This window comes from Adiantum capillus-veneris, chromosome 26, assembly GCF_014529385.1.
Source record: "Adiantum capillus-veneris isolate H3 chromosome 26, ASM1452938v2, whole genome shotgun sequence".
Lineage (NCBI taxonomy): Eukaryota > Viridiplantae > Streptophyta > Polypodiopsida > Polypodiales > Pteridaceae > Adiantum > Adiantum capillus-veneris.
Genome location: NC_140956.1, coordinates 64,202,193 through 64,210,790, shown reverse-complemented (window position 1 = coordinate 64,210,790; position 8,598 = coordinate 64,202,193).

The following is an 8,598-nucleotide window of genomic DNA, read 5'->3' as shown; positions in this document are numbered from 1 at the left end:
TGTTTTGACATGTGTTCTTTGAAAAAATCAGCATGTCTCTTTTCAACTCAAAAGTCTTTATCCCTGTTGACTCACCTTTACCATAAGATTTTCCCCTTTTCTCCTCCTGTAACTGCATTGTTGATGCCCAATCACTACTGCTAGTAACAGTGAACTGTTACCTACCAAATACTTATGGTGCAGTAAAAAATATTTACCATGGGTAAAAAATTGTGTGAAAAATTAAATTCGTATTTACCATGTAGGTGAAAAATATTTACTGTAGGTAAAAAATATTTACAGTAGTAAAAAATATTTACTGTCGGTAAAAAAGTGAAAACGGAGTATGTTGTGCTGTGAGTCCACACGAACATCCTCGTGTAAATTTCACTAGAAATTCACACCTAGAATGGGCTATTCTGTAAGATATAGGTTGTAGGCATGCATAAGAGCTCGTTCCCACGTATCTTCTGTCCATGGCACTTTTTACTCTTTGGTGCTTGTGAAGTAGATTTTTCTTCTCTTTCGAGATCCCTTGGACTAGAGTATCCTCATCTCCCCAAAAACTGACTGTGCTTTTATTGCATCTTCAGAAGGGGTCCTAAAAACCATGCATCACATAGCCCTCCCCCTTAAGCTAGAGGTATTTGATGCCTCTAGCTGTAGGTTGTGCTACAATAGGGTTCTCTTGAATACTTACCCACCTGGTACCAATTGAATTTGCCATGTTACTGCTTTCTTGGCTGATGCACCCTGTTTAGTCCTTTCTGATGAATAATTGTATCCATCCATGACTAACAACTGGTCTCCTAGACCCTTGAAAGCCATACCCCATCCATTGTCAATATCCGCTTTCACTCGTAGCATTCTCTTTTTTTTTTTTTTTTCCTTTTTTTTTGTCTTCTCTTTTTTTTTTTTTTTTTTGGAAACGACTATGTACATGATTGTTACCTTAGTTGGAGCTCGAATATGATGAGCTCTCCTCTGAACCATCCTTAGCATTGATTTCACCAGCATATGGCTGTGAAAGACTACATTGGTAGGCCTTCAATCGCCAACCATTTACCGGGGTCTGATGTACCTTACCATCTAGGTCACCTAGTTGGTAACTACCATTTGAGAACCTCTGTATCACTACAAAAGGGCCTTCCCACTTAAGCAAGAACTTACCATCCTTCCTACGATCAAAGCGATTGTCGTATCTGAGCACTAAAGAACCTTCCTTGATACCTTTCTTGACAAGGTTGCGATTGAACTTCTTTCGTTTCTTCTCTGCCTGGGCTGCATAGTACTTCACTGCTGACTCTCGATCTAGCCCTAACCTCTCCAAATCGATGATTCTTCCTTCCACCTGCTTCTCTTGACTATCCTCTTGATGTGCTTTTAGAACTCGGAGGCTCGCTAGCTCCACTTCTATAGGCAATAGTGCCTCTTGCCCGTAAACCAAGTGAAAAGGTGTATACCCCAAGGATGTTTTAAAGGATGTTCTGTAGGCCCAAAGTGCTGCATCTAGGTGTTTGTCCCATGCCTTAGGATGTAAATGCACTTGCTTAGTGATGATTTTACATATAAGACCATTTACCTTTTCGACAAGACCATTGCACTGAGGGTAGTATGGTGTATAGTGCCTGCGCTTGATTTTTAACTTGCTCATCAATTGCCCGACTAAATCAACTCGAAATCCCTGTCCCCTATCCGAGAGAATCTCCAAAGGTGTGCCAAAACGGCAACAAATGCATTCAAAAATGAAATCACTCACGTCCTTGGCTGTGATGCGCTTTGTGGGACGAGCTTCTGCCCATTTGGTCATGTACTCCACCCCCAAAATGATGTATTCCTTCCCTGATTGAGTGCAAGGTAGTGGCCCTATTGCATCTATCCCCCATTTTTCAAATGGCCCATAGGTTTTGATTGGATGCTGATTTTCATGGGTAAGACGCCTTGGTCCAGCTTTTTGGCAAACCTCACATGTGCGGAACCAATGTTGTACATCTCGATGGAGGCTTGGCCACGTGAACCCTGCTTGTAAAATCTTTCTGCTAGTAATCTCTTGTGCAAAGTGGCCACCACACACACCTTCATGACAACTAAACAAAATATCCTTTATCTCTTGGGATGCAGAAACTCTCCTTAAGACAGCATCTTTCCCTCTACAATACAAGTCCTGATTCACTAAGCTATAGCTGGTAGCCTTTTTTGCCAACCACCTTCGTTCACTTTTACTCATACCAAAGGGTTCTTCACAATGCTCAAGAAAGTAAAGTAAATCATGCAGCTCCTCCTTTCCCTAGTATAAAGGACTTTTCACAAGGATAGCACCTACTATGAGAGTTTGTAGTTCTTCACCTGCTAAGGCATCTGCTTCTCGATTTTGATCTCCAGGTACAAAGTGCACTCGAACTTCTTTAAAACCCTTCAACAAGGCCTTTGCTTCCCTCATCTTAACAGACAATTTGTCATTTTTACAGGCCCATACACCAACCATTTGCTTAACAATCAACATGGAGTCACCAAAAACATTTAGCTTTGTGATGCCCTGAGAAAGACAACATTGCAACCCTAAAACAAGGGCATGGTACTCAGCCTCATTGTTAGAATGAACCTCTTTTAGATGAAACCCTTTTGCAAAGATCTTCTCCTTCTCTGGACCTAATATTACTATGCCTGCTGATGCCTTGTCTTTGGTCCTCTTGTAAGCCCAATCAAAATACAGACTATGTGCTCCCAGTAGAACTTCAGGCTCCGGGATAGGCGGTACCTTACTAGGTGCCTCTTTCTTGGCCTTCTCATAACACCTTTGTGTGAGGACATCTGCCAAACAAGCACGGGTGGAATCCTCTACTTGTAGTGTGTAGTCAAACTCTTGAAGCTACACCACCCACTTTGCTATTCTTTGAGACAATTCCATGTGTTGTAGGGCATATGGAAAAACCTCCTCAGTTGTGATCACCACAAATTGTCTCGGAAGTAAGTAAGCCCGAAACTTCTCCACTGCAAACTTAAGAGCTAGCACCAATTGCTCAGTTGCGCTGAAACCCTTTTCAGCAGCTGTCATCACTCTACTAGAGAAGTAGACTGGTCTCATGAGAGATGTCTTTGGGTCTTTTTGCATCAAGACAGCTCCTAGAGCTTCTGGACCTACACTAGGATTTACATAGAATAATTCACCCCATGTGGGTTGTAGGACGACAGGCAATGAGCTCAAAGTGGTTTTAACTTCTTGAAAGCACCTTTCACCCTCCTCACTCCATGTCAATGTAGTGTGTTTAGTGAGCTGCTGCAAAGGATAGATTGCCTGAGAAAGGAGATGTATGAATCGTCCCATGTAGCGAACCTTTTGAATGAAGGAGACTAGTTGCTTCACGTTTGAAGGAGTAGGTAAAGCTAACAATGTCTTTACCTTTTCAGGGTCAGCCTCAATACCATCTTGAGACACAACATGGCCTAGTAGAGTGACCTTGCTCTCACCTATGTGGCACTTGTCTTTATTCAATTGCCCACCCAATTGGGCCAGACGGGTGAAACCTTCATCAACCTTGGACAGATGTACTTCCCTAGAGCTGTAAATGCAAAAATCATCAATGAAGACTCGTATGGACTTACCAAAGTAAGGTTGAAACACCAAGTTCATAAACCTCTGGAAAGTAGCTGGGGCATTAGTTAAACCAAAAGGCATAACTCTATAAGCAAAACACCCCCAAGGTGTTATGAAGGTAGTCTTTCTTTGGTCTTCATCTGCAATTCTGATTTGGAAGTAGCCTGAGTACCCATCACACACTGTGTACCTTTCATGACCAGCCACTTCATTTAGTATTTCATCTTGAAAAGGCAAAGGAAAATGGTCCCTTTTTGTGGCTGCGTTTAGAGGCTTGTAATCCACACATACCCTCCACTTCCCATTTTTCTTTGGTGCTACCACAACTGGAGACACCCACTCAGAATCTTCCACTGGGTAGATAAATCCTGCCTTGAGTAATATTTTTACTTCTTTTAAGAGTGCATCTTGTTGCACTAGCCCTAATCTCCTTAGCCTTTGCACCACTGGTTTGGCACCTTCCTTTAATTGGATATGGTGTTGGGTTACCATCACTCCTTTAATGTGCTCGTAATCAATTATAAAGAGGCCAGCATGCTTCTTTAGTACCTGCAAATAGGGTTCTCTCTCTTCTTCTAGTAGGTCCTTAGCTAGCATCTCCTCTAAGCCTGTGGCTTCTTCCTTGTTTAGAGAGTCTTGACCACCTTCTCCTTCTGGGTTTCGCAGTATTATACCCATGACTTCAAAAGAGCTAGCATCCTCCTCAGATGACTCATCCTCAGATGACTCATCCTCAGATGACTCATCCTCAGATGAAGAGCAGCTGCTTGTGCTCCATTCATCCATAGAAGTCTCCATCTCTAGGTCTTGTTGTCTACCCTGCTTCATGTCATACACAATTTTATGTTGCTTGCCACCTACCTTATGATTTGGTCGCAACTCAAGGGAACCTGTATCCCAATCTTGCCTAGCTTTCATAGCCATAAGCCAAGGTCTTCCAAGGATTAGCGGATAGCCCTCCCCCTTAGTTGGGATCACATAAGCATCAATTGAGATTTCCACACCAAAAGCTGAAACCTTCACTCCATTAACCTTTCCCACACAAGCCACCCTTAAATTATTTGCCATCTTAGCTTGTAAGGAAGTTTTCTCGTATACTTCCAAACCCAACCTATGCATTAATTTCTCTGTCATAACACAAATCTCGGCTCCACCATCTACGTACACATTGGAGACTCGCTGACTCTTAATCTCTGCATCAATGACTGGCACGATATCCTTCATGCCTCTTGCACTAATAGACCCAACTGACTTTGCCTTAGCCCTCCTGGTGCTGACCATCTTAGACCAGGTTCTACGCATCTTTGCGGAAAGGTGGAGGAGTTGCTGCCATGAAATCTTTGGTCCTTGCTTACTCACATCTGCTACCAGGTCGTAAGGTATGGATCCTACCCCAAGTAGAAAGTCTTCTACTCCTATGTGCCTCCTTGACCTACTCTTCCTTTTCTTGTCTCCTATCACTTGGGAGGAACCCTCATTCCCTTTATCCGGCTCTGAAGCTTCCATTTCATCAGCTCTTTGTCTCCTAACTCTCTTTATTGGCATGGCAACAGCTTCCTCCATTTTTTCTTTCCCTTTATCCTTACCATTGTCAAGACTTATGACAGAGACAGCCCTGTCCTCCCCTCCCGATGGTAGTGGAGGGATCTCTGCTGGTGCTTGTGGTGGTGGAGGAGGGGGTCTCAATATTTGGATTGGTGGAGCCACGTGTGCATTTTGTCCATTTAGTGGCCTAGCTCCAGGAGGAGTGACTTGCTGGCGAGGAGGCCGTCTTTGATTACCATTTCCTTGATAGCGTCGTGGATGGGGGCAATAATACATGCTGTGACCTACCTCTCCACAGTTGTACTCACGTGCTTGCCTTTGTCCTTCTTGTCTATTTCGTTCATTTCCTGGCTGGGGAGCCCTTACACCTTGAACCAGATTGATGGACAGGCTCTCTAGCTGATTGGTGATTTGTTGAAGTAATTCTTGTTGAGAGGACTCTTGGTCTGTTGCTCCTGTCCCTGCTACTACCCTTGCCGTAGGTTGAGCTAGCGGTGGAGGCTCCATTCCCCCTTGTAGTTGAGCTTGGAATTTTAATTTCCTATCCTTCTCCCTTGCATAAGTCATAGCTTTATCAAAGGTATCTGGGAATTTACCTTTTACCTTTTCTCGAAGGATGGGGTAAAGCCCTGCCAGGAAACAATCCTTTTTTAGGCATTCTTGCGCCCTTTCTCCTTCACCTAGTGATGCACACCATTTCTCCCACAGGTTGGAAAACTTTCCTTCATAGCTTCTATAGTCATTGGGTGATGTTTGGCGTAGCTCTAAGAGCTGTCTCCATATCTCCTCTGGAGGCTCATGGCGGCGAAATTCTTCGATGAATGCCATCTTTAAGGAATCCCAGTCTCTTCTTTCTTCAGGTGCCAAAGTTTGATACCATAATTTTGCACCTTCCCTCAAGACCAAAGGAAAGGCCCTTAACTTAGTATCTTCGTCATCCCTTCCCAATACTAGAAAGGCCATTTCCAAATTATCCAAAAAGTCTGGAGCAACCTCCCCAGGCTTACCATAAAAATTAGGGAAGGCCATAAGTGAGAGAGTAAACAATTACACAAACAACTCCAATTTATTTTAAAATAGATTATGGTAATTACAATTTGGAGCTTTAGCACAACTTAGCTCAAAATAGGATGAAGATCGACACATAAAAGGAATGGTAATAGTCTAGTAAGGGTAGAATGACAGGATGAGGAGAGCGCAAGATTTCCCCAAGTCTCTCGGCTCCAAACAACAGGGCTATTCTTTGCTGATAAAAGATTTTTCTATCAATACAAATATTCACACGGATATGACGCAAAAAATGGAAACGAAACATGCGGGGATCATCATTCTCATTATTGGCATCCATACTTAAAAACAAGAGCCTAGCTTAGTTGCACCACCTTGGGACCAATGAGCCTGATCAGCCACAGAAGGTCAGCACCTCGGATCACTTCGACTCTTCCTGATGCATCTGTGAAGACGTAAGGCGTGATGGCAACACTTTGTACAATGCTGAGCCTTTTAGCAAGCAACAATTGGATGCTATTACCATAATCAGCATGACGAATGAAAGTGACACCATTAATGTGAAGCACATCATCACCTAAGATAGTTTCCTTAGATTGAGATAACTTCTTGAAAATGAACAGCAAAGGTAGGGCAGGGAGGCTTTTCACCCGGTCTCCAAAGCACTTTGGACAATATCCAAAGTGATCTTCACACGGACAGGAGGTTGGCTTGGGATTGGTGGTGTCTGGATTCACAAAGTGCACTGGGAGCACTCGCAGACGGGCGGCAATCTTGTAGGCAAGCCTTCGCCTCTTTGCTTCAGGAGGATTTAGGGGTGAGAGTCGTGGTTGCAAGTTGAAGGTTGAAGTTGGTTTCTCACTAGCCTTTTTCTTGCCTGTAGTGGTCATGTAATCCCTTATTAATGAGATTAAGCCAAATGTTACCTTACGCTTGAGCACGCGCTGCGGCCTTGGGCCACTTAGGTGTAGAGGTGATCTTCCTCCTCTTAGTCGGCTCCTCAGGAAAGAGAGGTCTGGTGATGCTTTCTCTTCCCTTAATGTGTGTCACAGTACCTTCGTGTATGTTGATGTAGAATATTTCAAGCTCGTGTGCGTTGGAGGTTTCTGGAGCACTCATAGGTTGAGAGGAGAGGTATATCAAGCTCTTCTTCTCGCTCTCCTTCGTTGGCGACGATCATGAACAAGGCATGTAGAGGAACTTACTTCTTGAATTTCAATGACACTGCAACCTGGTATCAAGACCTCGATGAAAGCTTTTAAGGCCTCTAAAGCCTCCTCCTCTTCTGTTCTCCAATTTGCAAACTCCTCACGCCATTCGTCCATGTTGTAGATTGCACATCTTCATTGCTTGTGGACTGAAGGTCTGTGTAGCCCTCCTCTGTGGGGGCACCAAAATGAAAGCGGCAAAAAGAGCAGTGCAATCGGGTGGCCTCTGTACTCGTGCACACTCCACAAACCATGCCTCATGAAAACAAGCAATGAACAAAACAAAGGGGGCACCACCCTAAATTATGAGGTTTAGGGACCTCACACATAGTGCACATAGGCAAGTGAGACTTCTAGCATTATGATGGCATCAAAACATATGGCAAAACACATAGAAACGAAGCTTAGGGACCTTATGTAGCATATATATACACAAGACATCAGCTTAACAATACAACGGCATGTGATCATACATAACAAGAATATAGAGAAGCAAGCCAAGGATGGCATAATCCCTTGTAAAAAACAATCAACCCAGCAAGTAGGTATGATCCTACTTGCAACACATCAATACCTTAGAGAATGATGGCGAGGATGGTGGCCATGGAGCATGAGAGAAGACTCCTTATTTAGGTTTTAGGGCTACTAATGTAGCATACTAGAGGGAGAGAGAGAGAGGGAGAGAGAGTAGAGCTTCATCCATAGCTCCTCGTTGTGAGCAATGTCGTCATAGCTTCATTGCTTGGTGAAGTGGGTGAAGTGTTGTGGTTTTGAGTGAGAGAAGGACTCCTTATATAGGTTTCTGAGAGGGTTTAGGATTAGGGATAAACATGCTTAAATCCGTTGATTGGGGTTACTTTTTGCTTAGGGTGGTCAACAGATTGAGGTCACCTGATATGTCACGGCCATCAAGATATTCTCTAGAGTGATGTGAGAGGGGAGGGTAAATGCTGATTTTTTTGATTATGACACATGGGGATAAGGCCTTGACCAGCATTTAAGAGCAGGTAGGTGGCTATTGAAACTGGAGGTTCTGCACATGTCAGGGGGGGACCTGCTGGGTCCTCCTGAATATCAAATTCTCAAAAAAATCCTCAACCATGGCTTGTTTTGACATGTGTTCTTTGAAAAAATCAGCATGTCTCTTTTCAACTCAAAAGTCTTTATCCCTGTTGACTCACCTTTACCATAAGATTTTCCCCTTTTCTCCTCCTGTAACTGCATTGTTGATGCCCAATCACTGCTTCTAGTAACAGTGAACTG